Raw genomic sequence first — 15959 nt, 5'->3', positions numbered from 1 at the left:
CTATTAATCGGCGTTTCGTGCCAAAGGTTTCGAACCTGTGCACATCCGAATAGTAGCTACACACTAACCTATACGTCTACGGTGGCCGCAGCATGTGATTACATACCTAATTGCATAGAATCAACATAGAGCTGTAGCGCCGTCTAAATAAGTGGCTTGGCAACAATAATAACGCAAACAGAATATAAAGCCAAAAATAATTTTAACACTTATGTGCCGCAATTCGTCTTCTGCCTCTAATACCTCAAAAAACATTCTTTGGTTTCGATAATGGTAAAAATTTTACACTTGATATTGAATTAGATATTTGTTTTATGCATATATTTACTTAAAATATAGTAGCACACAGTGTGATTCCAGTGACTCTGGAAATTATCTTCAGGAAATACTTTTATACCGAAGGAGATGAAACAATAAGTTGCCTAATTAAACATCAGGCTATTATATCGTGTTTCTCAGTTAAAAAGTTATAGCAATTTTTCCAAGTAGTGATAAGCAACCGAGTTACAAAATATTTCCCAGAAGCTCGAAAAAACTTAATGAGTGGTGATTGGATCTTCTGAAACGAAAACCGAAGGAATTTATTAAAATAAACAATTCTTTCATGCATTTGTTAATACGATTTTATCAAAATTTAATTTTTTACAAAATACCAGTGGTTCTAAATAATTTCTTTTTCAGTAAAAATCGTCCATTTTTTAGTTCTCTTAAAAAAATTATGAGTAAAAAAGGTGGTCGCCATACTTGAATGAGCTTGTACTTAACATATATACCATTCGGTAGTACCTAGGTTTGAGCTCCGCGGTGGGCCCGAAACACCAAATGATTGCTGGAAAGTTTTTCTAATAAAGGTCGCCACCACGCAGGCAATGGAAAGCCTGCGAGAGTATTTCTGCCATGTCTCATGGAAAATCATCTGCCGTTCAGAGGCGGCTTAAAACGGTAGTCCTCTCCATTTGAGGAACAACATCAACCTCTCTTTAGTTTAGTGGTGTTGTAGACCTTCTGAAGAGCTACCCACCAAACTAGGCAACCGTATGTCAAAATTGGCAGAACCACTAAGTTGTACATCCAGAGTACGACACGTGGCTTGAGGCCCCATTTTTTACCGAACATAGATTTACAGGAGTGGAAGGCTATACTGGCACTCGATTACCTATGTGCAGCTTCCAGGGGAGCTTGGGGTCAAGTGTTACACCAAGATACTTGACTTCCGCTGCGAGTGTAAGAGACTGGTTGTTTAGTCTTGGGTGGAGGCTTGTATTTCCTGGTGAATAGCATCAACTCCGTTTTGTCTGAGTTGACTCTGAGACCGCAACTGGCAGCCCAACTTCTGAGTGTAGCCAGTCCCCTTTCCAAAATTTCAGTCATTACTAATTGGAAGGATCCTGAGACCATTAGAACCAAGTCATCGGCATATGCGACCACTTTTACCCCACCCCTAATTAAGCGAGTTAAAACTTCATCAATAGCGACTAGGCAAAGGAGAGGTGAGAGGATGCCGCACTGGGGTGTACCCCTCTATACGAACCTAGTGGTTCTAGCCCCTCCTGCCAATGTACTTACTTCCCTACCACCAAACAGACGAGATCCAGAGGTAGATAGGACTTTCTACCCCTAGCCTATTTAGATCAGTGAAAATTGACTCAGCCGTAACATTATTAAGTACTATGTCTATAAAGGCCGCCAAAGTGAATTGGTTTTCCTCCAGCGATTTCTCTACAGTCCCTACTACCACATGTAAGGCTGTCTCGGTAGATTTCCCTTGCAGGTAAGCGTGTTGAGCTGGAGATAGTCTGGTCGATTACACTTTCGAACACCTTGGGAATAAAGGAGGTGAGACTTATGGTCTGAAGTACTTGGCCACGACGTAGCCCCCCTTTCCTGCCTTAGGAATGAAGACCACCTTGGTTTTCTTGCAGCTTGCAGGAACGTGGTTTAACGAGATACACGTCAAAAATATCTTTTGAAGGACGGGAACCACCACGGTTTTAGTCTTCTGAAGCATCACTGGCATGATACCATCGATACCTGGAGATTTGTAAGGGGAAAAGCTATCGATTGCCCAGTTTATTCTGTTGACGGACAGGACAGATGTGAGGAACATCGCAGCGGTGTGACTACGAGTATTCGTGGTGTCAATGCGCTCAAATAATTTTCTTGCCCAAATGTTCATGGCAAATCTCTCCAATCTATTTTTACTAATCTAAAGCTTACCGGTCTCTGCTAAAATTAAATTCTTTGATCGTCCATTATTAATTTTTCGACTTTCTGGTGATTTTCTTTAGTCACTATCATTACCGTGTGATGTGAGTGGTGGTCGTACTCGCATATCCATGTTCCTTTTTGAAAGAGCTGAGCACTTTTTTGCAATTGCGTATAAAGCTCCATAGCTTTCATTTTTACATATCTTAAAATATTTGTTTACGCATATTTCTTTTTTGGCAAGGAATTTAATTACAGCGAGTTGCTCCAAATGGCGAGAGTTCCCAGTTTTCGTTACCATGACTCAACCAACGAAGACAACTACTTACCGTAAATTTTTCTAAAGAATTTTTTAAACAAAAAATTGTTTAATTAAATAATGTGAAATTTTTATTTTTTTTTATTTTGTACAAAGTTTGAAGACTGGATTCACATGGTTTTTGAGTGAAAATTTTCATAAAAAATTAGTAAAAAAAATAAATTGCCGAAACTTGTTTAACGCAGTTTAGGTATCAGTAACGGTGCTTAATATTTAATAAATATATATATTACAAAAACAAATAATAAACATAATTTTTCCTATTGTTATTTACGACCTGGAGAACCGCATAGAAAGATATTTAGCAAAATTTGGCACAATACAGTTTTACGAGGTTTTATAGAATAATATATTCAATCACTTAAAAAATTTTACTAGCCTTGTGCCATTGAAGTTGGCAAATTTACCACTTACTTTTCGACTTTCGCATAAAATGCATCGAATTCATTGATATTGCATTAATGCAAGTACCAACTGCAGCGAAAGCATTAAACTACATACGCACATACATACATCCATGCACACGTATACTGTACAATAAAACTATCAATTTTTTAACATCTACATCGCCCGGCCAAAAACGTAATCCATGTCTGAGCAACTAAAATATATTGTGATGATACCACAGCAGTCATTGTGATTCTCATGAATATTTGCCAAAATTTACATAAAAATTTTTCAAATGACACGAAACGACATAATGCAGGAATACGAGTGTTCCCACACTGCAGCTAGCAACAGCTGAGCAACCAACACCGCTGCTGGCGTCGCCGTCAGCGTCACTAGCACACAAAGGCTAATGTGGCAGCAGCGACAGCATTTGAGGCGAGGATGCTGTGGAGATGCTTGATTGTTGCCCGTCGGCCGTTGCTTGCTATCCGACCGCTGCTTTGACTACGCCACCAAGCCATTCAACAGCAGCACCCGTACTCGCACACCAGACAAGACCATGATGCCACATGCTATGCCATGCCACGTTGTGCTTTGGTGCGGCACAGTCACCCACATTCGTGTTATAACACACACACACAACAACAAATAATTGTGACAACATTTATACAACTAAGCAACTAAACCAACTAAAAGATAAAAAAAAAAACATCAACTAACCAACCAGCCAGCTAGTCGGCCAAACCGCCACGCCGCGAACCCACCAAATCAGTGAGTGCTGCTGTGCGCCCATAAAGAACGCACACTCAATTACTTACATATGCCAGCGAATCGGCCAGATATCAGCAGAATGCAGATTTGCATACAGCGAAATGTTGTTGCCAAGCGGCGTAAAACACCTTAACAAAATCAATATATTCTCTAATATTGAGCTCTTTGCGATGGCTTGCCACAAGTAGCATTGTGTGATTAAAACCAACAGCGTATGTGTGTGAGTATGAGTGTTTGCCAATTGTGCACTCCTTCATATATTAGTTGCAGTTTTCACAGTTGTTGTTTCTTCTTCTTCCCGCTTTTCTACTACCATTTGCGCGTTACGGCGACAACCGCCTGCAATAATTCTCGTCGTTTGTCTTCGCCTCAAAACGCCAACAAGTCAAAGACATTTTCCATGGCCTCCAGCCGCAGTCACACAATCGACAGCACAAACAAACATGACACACACAAAAACAGAAAAACAACAAAAGACAAGCATTCAGCAGACACAAAACATAGCAACAATCGGTTTGGCCGCATCTTCGCCGCAGCACAGAGTGCAACAATCACTGCAAAACCCATAGATGCTGCCAAAGCCGCGTTGAAGTCACACGCTCACTGCCCCACCACCAGCTTGACTTGCGCTGTCGGAGCACCTAAACCGCATTTGCGATTCAACATCAGCATACTTCCTCAGAGCATCTCCTATTCATTCTTCTACATACATACCCATAGAGTAATATACACACATACATTCGTAGATGATGTAAGCACGAAAAAGTGTGATGCATCACCCGCGCATTAACCAGCCGCCCATTCGCTATGTTGCATGCCTCAAAACCATTGCCGTTGTACAAACATACAGACAAGTACATAACTTTGGTTGCGGTGCGAAGCTTCACATAGCACCGCCATTTTCCATAGGTGCTGGCTGTGCACTTTTGGGACTTTTATGCTTCTTCTTCTTCTTCTTCTTGTTCAACTGCTGCTTCTGCGGTCTTTTTTGTGTTTTGAATAACCCTTGTTATTGCTATTGTTGGTCTGCTAGTTGGCTTGTCTGTTGTCTACTAAGTGGTGGCTGTCGTAAATACGAGTACTGTCCCATAGCAGTTGAGGCATCTTCAGTAGATTAAAATCTACAAGCCCATGCGCACAGTGGGTCGCAACTGTGATGTGAATAGATGTGCTTATTATATAATTTGTATTATTATTACGGAAAAATTTGTTTTTGTATAATTTTGCATATATTTGTTAGTGGGAGTCTGCGTAAGAGTTTTGTGTGTGTCTCTTGTAGTGGGAAAAATGATGCGTTAACTGTTGTTTAGGAGAAAAATAAATTGAATGTTTTGCCGCAGGTGGGGCGGCAGTTAGTTAAGGCGTTAGATTGTTAGGTAGCTGAGTAGCTGGGTAGCTGGGTAGCTGGGTTACTATGTCATGTATGCGTGTAAACAAGTACTATGGAAAAATGGGTCATTAGTAGCGCATGCAAGATATTTATATAAAATATTAGTAGTGTGAAATATGTTAAATTGTGTGATTAGGAAATGTTTCTGATGATTGATGCAATGGATTTTATTTTCAAAAGCTACCTTAAAGTTATACTATTTTTAAATGAAATAATATAAATAAATTGAAAAATTCATAAATTTTTATGAGGCCAGTCTTGTTTATTTTGGACGTCACCTTGTATATTGGGGAAAACGAAATCCATTAATTTTGTGTAAAATTCAAAACTTTATTTACGATGTTTCGGATTATCCCATTTGGGTCAAATATGCATAATTTTGTTGTAAAATTTGTTGCTATTTTAAATGTCTCTCTCATATAACTCTTGGTCCTTATTGGCGAAAAACTCATTCAATCAATTTTTACAAACTTCTCTTGATACCAATTTTTTGTCACTTATAAAGTTTTGCAATAAGAGAAAAAGGTGGTAATCGCTTGGTGCCAGGTTCGCACTATATGGAGGATGATTTAAAACTTCCAAACCAAGCTCCTGAAGTTTTTGGCGAGTCTCTACAGAAGAGTGTGAGCCTGCGTTTTCTTGATGGAACAAAACACCTCTTCTGTTGGCCAATTCTGACCGTTTCTGGTCAATCGCTAGCTTCAAAAGATCCAGTTGTTGACAGTAGATACCTGACTTTAGTGTTTGTCCATACGGAAGCGCAACTCGTAATTAATGATTCCTTTCAAGTCCCACCCAATACAAGGTGGAACCTTTTTGGCTGTTAGTCATAGTTTGGCCACCGTTTGAGGTGCTTCATCTCGTTTTGACCACGATCGTTTTTGCATAATATTGTCGTATGTGACCCACTTCTCATCGTCAGTCATCATCCGTTTAAGAAATAGGCCGGTTTCATTCAGTTTGGCCAAGGCTTCGCAGATGGAAATTCGTTCTATCAAGTTTTGGTAAGTTTGTAAATTGGTGTGGGAACAAAAAAACAACTAGCTTATTTTTGAATCCAAGTCTGCGCAAATGGCTTAAAACGGTTTTATGGTCGATTTTTAACTACGACTACTAACATGCCGGTCAACTTTGAATATTTCTGTGATTTTATTGACCTTTTCGACATTTCGAACGAAATCTACGAAACCAAAATTGTAGTTGCAGTTGTAGTTGTTACAGTATCGACACCATTCACCATTTCCGTGGCCTGGCTTGCATTTTCGCCTTTATCAATGACACAATGTAAAATGTACTTAACCCCCTTTATCTCACAACTGAATAAAACAAACAAAAAACAGCAAAAGAATTTTTTTTATTGTGAAATGTCATTGTGACAGCATCAACTTTACGAGATATCAATTACTACAGCCATCTACGGAGCAAATAATGGTTTTCAGATTCTGATAAAAAGTTTTATGAGATGTGTGCAAATTTTGGAATTTTGATTTATTAGGTTTTTGTTATACACTGAATAAGAATAGGTTGTAGGGTTATCTATGTAGTATGGGACACACACAGGCTCATATCCCATAGCACTTGTCCTTATCGCTCATCTAAAAGTTTGAACATTTCGAAACTCCTAGTTGGTGCATATGGCGTTTGATGATTTGTTAGCATGTTGTGTTTTAGGTTGCTAGCCTCCCAACCCTAGCTTGGTGAAAGTTGAACTATACGCACCTCCAACCAGGTGAGGAGGAGCTTTCCCAAACACCGAACAAAGATGGTTTGAAAAGTTCACTTCACTCATCACTATCACTTTATCTTTTAAACAATATTCGAAATATTTCCCTAGTTTTTTGTAGTTAATTTTTATAAAAACAAAGTTCACAAAACAGTCGATAACCTTCAAGGTAGCCATGAAATGCCGCCCATCTCGAAACTAGATGGTCCAGTCGTTTCGCCCAAACGTAAGGGGAGTTCCTGGCTATTACGTGAACTGCAGCGCCTATGATGACATGCAATGACATAGACATACCCTTACAGTCTACTTATTTTTTAGGTGAAGCAGCGAATGAAAGATGGCGTAAAGAAACTACCTGCATAATTGTCTGACAACTCTCAATGCCAAACGCACAGAATCTCTGCTAAGCCAAAGCAAAAAACACATAGCACAGTGATCTCCATTGCAACGGGGTGCTATATAATAAGCAAATTACTTCGGCAGAAACTCTCTAAATGAGAAAGAGAAGAAGACGATCCCGGACTATCTATGCCTGTCCTGCAGACATACATTCACCATTTTAGGTAGACAATTTGGATTGGGTTCCAATTAATGAGTTGGAAAATATCAGTATTGCTTTCATCACTGTCTACGAGGGATCTTCTAAAATTTCCGCTGCTTTTAGGAGAGAAAAGAAAAAGTTCGCCACACGGTATCACAATGGGCTATGAGCCTGAGGGTGTCCCATAGTGGACAACCGCTATAACCCACCTAGTTCAGTGCATAACAAAAGCATAATAAATCCAAGTTCTAAAACTTGACGAAACACACAAAAATTTCAAAAATTTAAAAAAATTGTCTTCAAAATTTTAAAATTTTAAACTTTTTAATTTTCAGAAGCTTGTAAGGTTTGCAGTTTTAAAGTTCATTGAATTTGGTGAGTAAAGTGTAAGTTTGAAGTCACTCAAAAATCGCATACGATGAAAAATTGTATACGATGTTCAGAATTTCCTCCCAAATAAACCGCAATTTTCGAAGATCTTTTATATGGAAGGAAATACGACTATTGGTGCAGCTTCAGACCTAGGAGTAGTAGTTATTTGACTCTACATCATTATTTGACAGCCATTTGAGCCTGTCTTTATTCGTCGATTCAGCTTAGAATTCACTGATCCAAACACTCAAAATTTATTATTTATTTATCTTCTACGTTCTAAGAATATGCAGTTCTTATTTGGAGATACTGCTACGTTAGTCACGTGAAGAGGTTAGGCCAAAAACACAAAAACCAATTATTTTGCTCAAAATAAAACAAAATTCTCAAATGAATAAGGCAGGAATTTTGTCTGTCATTGTATGATGGATTATCATAATATATTATTTTACTAACTTGGTATTATACTCCAATGGAACTTGCAAATTCTGTAGGGACGAAGATAAAATCGGCAAACCCAGAACTGAAGCATAAGCGAGACAAACACTTAGATAAATAAACTTTCCTAGAGGAGGAAATAAAACTCAATTAAATAGAACAAATACCAAAATATATTGATGAAGTTCAGCTTAAAGAAATACTCTATAAATAAATATGATAATAATAACTTTAATTTACTAAAACTTAAAAAATAAACTTTAAATTAGGTATAGTATTTGACTCGAGATTCGTATTTCGAAACCAATTAAATTATAGTATTGTGGAAAACAGATGGAAAGGCAGATCTATATGTGTCTGAAGCGGCAGGCAAGCTGCGCTCATGGCCCCAACCACTTCAAGGGCCCCACGTGAGTATCGTGGCTAATAAGATCTCTGACTCTTTTGCCAGAATGGGCTCCGAAGACAATTTCCTTGACCCGGAGCCAGTTCTGCCACTCCCTTCTGCAGCCATCAAAGCCACCGTTAGCAAACGGGTTACTCTAACCCACAAGCGAGCTTGGCAGGCTAGAGAGGCTGCAGATGGACAAAACTGATGTTACCTGTCGTCTTCGACCGACTGTCGGAAATCGACTGGATTGTAGGTAGCTGGTTGTGCTGATGATGGACCACTTTCTATGGGCGAAGCTCATGGAAAAGGTAGGCATCTCAGACAGTGTACTCTGCCCATCATGTGGAGAGGAGGATGAGACGGTGGCTCACTTTCTGTGCGTTGCCCCGCCTCCGCTTAAAAAGAAAGAAAAATTAAAAAGGGGAACCCCAGTGTAGTACAATGAATTTAATTGTGCCTGAGTACTGTACTTGCTAGTCTGTCCAGACAAAAAAAGTACTATTGCAAAATATTCATTGCTCGAGTTTTTTCGCCGATTCAGCGCAGATTTTTCTGATCCATATACTTTAAAAGTACTCTTTTCCTCACTTGTGTACTCCAAATTGGTATACCCAGTCTTTATTTTAAGATCTCACTATTTATGTAACATCAATAAAGTTTTTTTGAGGTATACTGTACGTTCACTGCGTTTTAATGACCCTACTCCCTAGTACAGTGCCAGAACCATGTTTATCAACCTGAAAGCGTTACATAATAAAAGGACTTTAGGTAGGTAGGTGTTGAATTGTTTCCAATTCCTCCTCATTTCTGCAGCTACGACAGAAATCATGCGTGTATACGCCTAATCTCCTTGCATGATTTCCTATGAGACAATGTCCTGTGAGGGCCCCTACTAAGGTCCTGATTTGAAGTCTACTCAGTTTTATAATACTCTTGGACAGACGTAAATTTAGCCTTGGCCATGTTTGCCTAGCAATTTCGCAGGTGTTAGCGCTAGTCCATCTCTGATTTGCAGAATTGATTAGTGCGTCCTTAATGAGAAGCTTACAAGTTGCGAGAGGTATCTCCATAAAATTGCTTATGTCTGGCATACAGGTACCTTCTCTTGCAAGTTGGTCTGCCCTACAGTTCCCTGGTATATCTCTGTGGCCTGGGACCCAGCATAATATTATACGATATTGTTTGGCCATCTCATTTAGAGATTGGCGACAACGTAAGACACTCCTTGATGTTGTTTGGAATGCATCCAGGGCTCGTAGGGCAGCTTGGCTGTCTGATAGAATGCAGATATCCGTTGATGATATTCTGTTTATCTTTAACCATTTTAAGGCTTCATGAATAGCGTTTATTTCCGCTTGAAAAACGCTACAGTGATCCGGTAATTTAAAGGATTCACTAATAGAGAGCTCTTCGCAAAATAACTCTGATCCTACACCGGTGTCCATTTTGGATCCGTCCGTGTAGATCTTAACGGGTGTGTTGGGTGTTGGATCTTCTTCAAGCCATTCCAGTCTAGAAGGGATTTTCATTAGGAAATTCCTTTCGAAGCAAAGAATGGGAGGGTGATAATCACAGTCACTGGGTATATCCGTGTAGGAGTCTAAAATGGTTGAATGCCCATGTGTGACAGTTCTCCATTGTGAGCTCGCTTTGAGCCTTAAAGCGGCGCAGGCCGCTGAATATTTGCAGAAGAGATCTAGGGGTGGCAGATGCAGCATGATGTCCAAAGCCATGGATGGCGTGGTTTTCATGGTGCCACATATTGCTAGTTCCGCTGATCTCTGCACCTTATTCAATAAATTAGAATAGGTTTTTTTTTGCATAGCACACCACCAGACAACATTTCCATATAGAAGAATGGGTCTGACGACAGCAGTGTAGAGCCAATGAGCAACCTTAGGTTTAATTCCCCAGGTCTTCCCTAAAGCTCTCTTACAGGCATAAAAAGCTAGGTTCGCTTTCCTGACCCTTTCTAAGGTGTTTGACTTCCAAAGTCAGTTTCCTATCTATGTTTAGTCCCAAGTACTTGGTTTCTTCCGAAATCACAAGAGCTTCCCCTTTGAGCGTAATTGGACTTAGCTGAGGGATTCTGTGTTTCCTAGTGAACAATATGAGTTGTGTTTTGTCTAGGTTGACTCCTAGACCACACTTTCCTGCCCACCTATATTAGAAAGTATATCTAGAGCATTTTGTATTAGGTCTCTTAATGTAGATACAAATTTACCAGAGACAGCAATAACAACATCGTCGGCGTAAGCTATCACCTTACAGCCCACCGATTCCAGTATTAACAGAAGTTTATTTACAACTGCGTTCCATAAAAACGGTGAGAGGACTCCACCTTGCGGTGTACCTCTACTTACCGATCTCCTGAGCACCGATTCTCCTAGTTCCGCTTCAATGATTCTGCTATTTAGCATTTTGCCAATGAAGCCTACCAAGCCCGGTTCTACCCTAAGATCAGTGAGTGCTGCAGTAATTGCCCCCCCTTCAACATTGTTAAATGTCCCTTCAATATCAAGGAAAGCGGCTAAAGTAAATTCCTGTTTGTGCAGTGAACTCTCTGCCGTGTAAATAAGGTTATGTAGAGCTGTCTCTACCGATTTCCCTTTCGTGTAGGCATTTGTGACGTAGAGATAAGATTTCTATCTATAGTTAGGCTTAAGTGAAATTCTATCAACCTCTCCAAAGTTTTCAATAGGAAGGAGGAGGGAGATATCGGTCTTAAGTCTTTTGGATGCGTATGTGAGTTTCTACCAGCTTTTGGAATGAAAACAAATTTGACTTGTCTCCACTTAAGAGGTATATGACCGTAGAGAAAGCAACCTTTGAAGGTTGCTAGTAGTCCGTGTGCTAGATATCCGGCGGCCTTTTGCAGTTCCACCGGGTAAATGCCATCTGGGCCCGGTGATTTAAAAGGTTTGAAACTTTCAATCGCCCATAAGAGCCGATCCTCAGATATAGCATCTATTCTGACTTCACGACAGTGTGCTGTATCTTCCATGTCATGCGAAGTAATGTCTGAGCAGCCTGGAAAATGAGTGTCGAGTAAGAGTTCTAGAGACTCTTTACTGGTTGTAGTGAAAGTACCATCACTTTTCTGTAGCAGTTCCCAATTTTGAGGGCTTCCCGCTAAAATCTTACGAAGTCTGGAGGCCTCAGTTGCCCCCTCAACCTCTTCACAAAAGGATTTCCAAGATTGCCTTTGGGCATTTCTGATTTCCTTCTTGTAGATTCTCAGAGCATCTTTATAGCCTTTCCAATCTTCATCGAGACGTGTTTTCTTTGCCTCATTAAAAGCGCTTCTGCTTGTTTTTTGAAGCTCGCTTAGCTCAACCGTCCACCACTTAGGCTTGGGTTTACCCCTCAATCTTCTTATGGGACAGGCTACCGCCAAGACAGCATTCATGTTGTAGGTAATCTTGTCAACCAAATTTTCTAGTCCTTCTATGCTTTGTGGTACCGCTGATGGACATGTTCCTAGGGTAGCCCCGATACAATCTATATACCTTTCCCAGTCTGTTTTCCTGATATTTCTACCAGGCTTAGGTTTCGGTAGATTTTTGCTAACCTCAAACGAGATATATCTATGATCAGAAAAGGAATGTTCTTCCAAAACTTCCCAGTTCCTAATTCTGTTAATAACAGAGTCAAAAGCAAAAGTAGCGTCTAACACTTCCTGTCTATTACTAATGACAAAAGTAGGTTTATTACCTTTATTGCAAATCTGTAGTTTAGTACCTATCAGATAATCAAAGAGACACTCACCTCTAGCGTTAGTATCAGTGCTGCCCCATATCTCGTGATGCGCATTTACATCCGCACCATTAATTAGCTTTGCGCCAAGCTTCTGCGCCTGCGCTACCAAATCTTTGAATATTGATCTCGGTAGCTCCTCGTGGTCATGTGCGAGGTAACAGGAAGATAGCCACATCCGTTCATTTCCCGACTCCAGGCTAATGGTCAATTGATCGGTGTCGCTGTAATTAGAGAGCATGAAAGCATTTATCCCTTTTCTTATTAGTACGCACGCTCTAGGGTTACTTTTGTTGCGAGCATACATCAGTTTATATTTTTGAGTCCTTAGTCCGCACACAAGTCCATGTGATACCCATGGTTCTTGAATCAGGACAATATGATGTCCACCTTTGGCCAGGTGGATTATGAGGTTGGCGGACGCAATCTTTGAGTGGTGAAGGTTAATCTGAAGAACCCGTAACATCATGGTTACTGGGCTTCCTCTCTACCACCGTTTTGTTGGGCTCATCTGAATCTGACGCCAGTAGCTCTTCCTCATCAGTGAGAGTAGTATCAAGTACTCTATCTAACAAGGAAGAGATACTGCCGTCAGCAGATGCCTTCCGTAGCGCTGTATCAGTGTTAGGACCGGAGCCAGATTCCGCCGTGGGGCCTATCTCAGCTCCAACCGGGTTCTTTAAGTTGGGCGCCTTGTCCTTATTGTAGACCCTCAGAGTTATGGACGAAAACCCATAGCTTACTACACCGTCAGATCGCGCCAGTGCGTCCACCGAGTCCTTGCAGGCTACGAAAGTAGCGCTTCGGTACTCGCCCTTGGGATCGTCCAGCTTTGTGACCTTCCAAGACGATGTAGGAAGCTCTGGATTGCATACCCGAAGCATTTCAAGGATTCGTTGAGGGTCTGATGGCTCCGCTGGTAACGGAAGGACTTTACTCTCGCTTAAATTTATTTTCTACATAATAATCGATGCTATAGACTTTCCTACTAGAACGCATTTATTGTAATATCCCGCAGAGGAGCTTAAGAGATTATGATATGTTTTCACTGGAAGTAGCCAGAACCAATTATGTTGCTTGTACTCTATTGTGTATAGAGTATTAAGCGTTGTATTTTATATTTTGTTTAATAAATAATAATAATTATTATGCTGCTAATGCTCCTTATTATAGAGTTAAAAGAATAAATAAATAAATAATAAGGGTGATGGTGCTTCTATTCAATCAATAATTGCTCTCAAACTCTTTTGCTAGTGATTTTTTCTTCCACTATATCCTACCTCAAATTGTTTGTAGTTATATTCGAAACTTATTATAAGTTTAGTATATAATTTATAATTTTAGGTTATTATTAGATAAATAAGTAAATATAATTTTGCATAAACTAAATTGATTTCTCTTCTTTTCCGCTGTGAAATAAAATATCAGAGTGACGAGACGGTATTCAAAAGAAATGCCGTTTCCAAAATTTATTGCACGTAATTCACGTTGTCAGCTCGCTAATTTGAATGATGTATAATTGAAATGATTCAATAAATCAAATTGTACATATACGGCTCGTTGCATACTTTGAAGTCTGAGTGAATTGTAGTTTTTTAATTGGAATTTTTAAAACATTTCATTCTAATGGTCTATGAGCCTGAGTGGAATACCGCTTCAACCGAACCTACCACGGCTAGATCAATAATGATTTTATTTTTACAGTCAAAAGCATGAATGGAATTTTACAACTAACGGCATACTAAATCCTCTTCACAGTTTATAGGGTCTGGCACTCGAATGGAACCAACTTCAGACCGCTCGCACAGCTGATGCCTGTGCATCATTAGTTGACTAAATGACAGTCCAGAGTATTATTTACACGCGCGTGAAACCATTTTGCCGAGATTAAACGCGAAAAAAGAAAATGAGTAAATGATTTCAAACGTAATATCGATTGTTCGAGAGCTCAAGTACCTTAAATTAAATACAGTTTTTGTTTTATCGCACCATTACTCGTTACAATGATATTGGTAGCATTGCGAAACGCCATGGAGGTGGTTACCAAAAGAATATCTGACCGTAGCATCCTCCGCATACTGAAAAATTATCTCAAGTCAAGCCTTACAAGATCCAAAAGGCGTATGACCTCACACCAAAGCAGCAACAAGTCAGACTTCGGAGAACGAAGGAGTTGTTTCGCATGGCCGAAAGCGGAATATTTCCAAACATTGTGTTTCCTGACGAGAATAAGCAAAATTTTCAAATTTGGGGTGAAGAGTAACTTGAAGCTATTCAAGAACAGCCGTTACATCCATTGACAACTAGCGTTTGGTGCGGTCTATGGGCTGAAGGAATCATCGGCCCATATTTCTTCGAAGACTGGTAAAAGAGTGAATGAGGAAAGTTATCGCGCCATGATAAACGACTTTTCGGTACCGGAAATCAAAGTCTGTAATCTCCACAACATTTTTTTTAACAAGATGGCGCTACTTACCATACATCCCGTGAAACAACGGATTTACTGCGTTGTCGTTTCGGTGAGCAATTCATCTCTCGTCTCGGACCAGTGGATTGGCTATCAAGATCGAGTGATATCATTCCTATGGATTTTTATTTGTGGGGGTTTGTAAATTCTAAATGCTCTGTGGGTAAACCAACTTCGATTGAGGCATTGGCAGCCAATATTACTATAGTTATTCCGAAGATACCGAGCGAAGTCCTCCAGCAAGTCATTCAAAATTGGTGGCGGCGGATGGCCGAATTACGGCGCAGTAGCGGCTAAGATTTGAAAGGGATTATCGTAAAAAAATAAATTTCATGAATGGTTCCATACAAAAATAATAAAGATTGCCCAATCAATTTAAATTTTCATTGTTTTATTTCAATTTAAACCCCGTTACCTCTAAACTGATCACCCATTCATTATGAATCGACTGCTTGGCAGATTCTACCTGTAGAGGTGCTCATGGTGGATAATTAAGTGGTGCCATTTTTCAGGTGTATTTGTTAAGAGCCATATTTTGAATACAAATAGAAAGAATTTAAATTTCTTTATTATTTTTATTATATTAAATATTTTAAAACAACATATCGACGTAACAGTAGTTGCAATACTTTAGTTTTTTTATACCATAATTTGCAAATTCACTTCCTTGAATTTATATTTGCATCCGTTATTCTAGAACTACTATACTAATTAGCTCCTTTGAGCCATAGTTGCACAAACCTAATTTAAGCTCAATTGCACATCAACTTCCTTGAGAATTTTTATGATCGTTCGATCACATATTTCAGGTCACGATGCCTCATTCCACTCGCCAAACTGGTTACTTGTTTGACTGTGCTTTCCTTTCACTTTTAGAACATTCTACTTATGTGTAAGTAATATCCACAGCAAACTAAAGTAGTCGGCGGCAATTGTACTCGTAACAAAATACGTTTTGAACAATAATAACCAGACTGTGCATCTTCGCATCGGCCACAACAGCGTCTTGAAAGTGAGTCTCTATCGACAATATACTTATGTATATGTATAATGTTCGTGAGCCAACAACAAATAAGCAATAGCAGAAATAGCAACAATTACTACACTAGAAATCACAAGCAGGCAGCGTTCAGCCAAAGTTGCGAAGAGCCAACACGCTTACAACGCGCACCAGACGCCAAGCACCCGCTAGTGAA

The sequence above is a fragment of the Anastrepha ludens genome, chromosome 2, assembly GCF_028408465.1.
Source record: "Anastrepha ludens isolate Willacy chromosome 2, idAnaLude1.1, whole genome shotgun sequence".
Taxonomy (NCBI): Eukaryota; Metazoa; Arthropoda; class Insecta; order Diptera; family Tephritidae; genus Anastrepha; species Anastrepha ludens.
Note: the sequence above shows the minus strand (reverse complement) of the source record.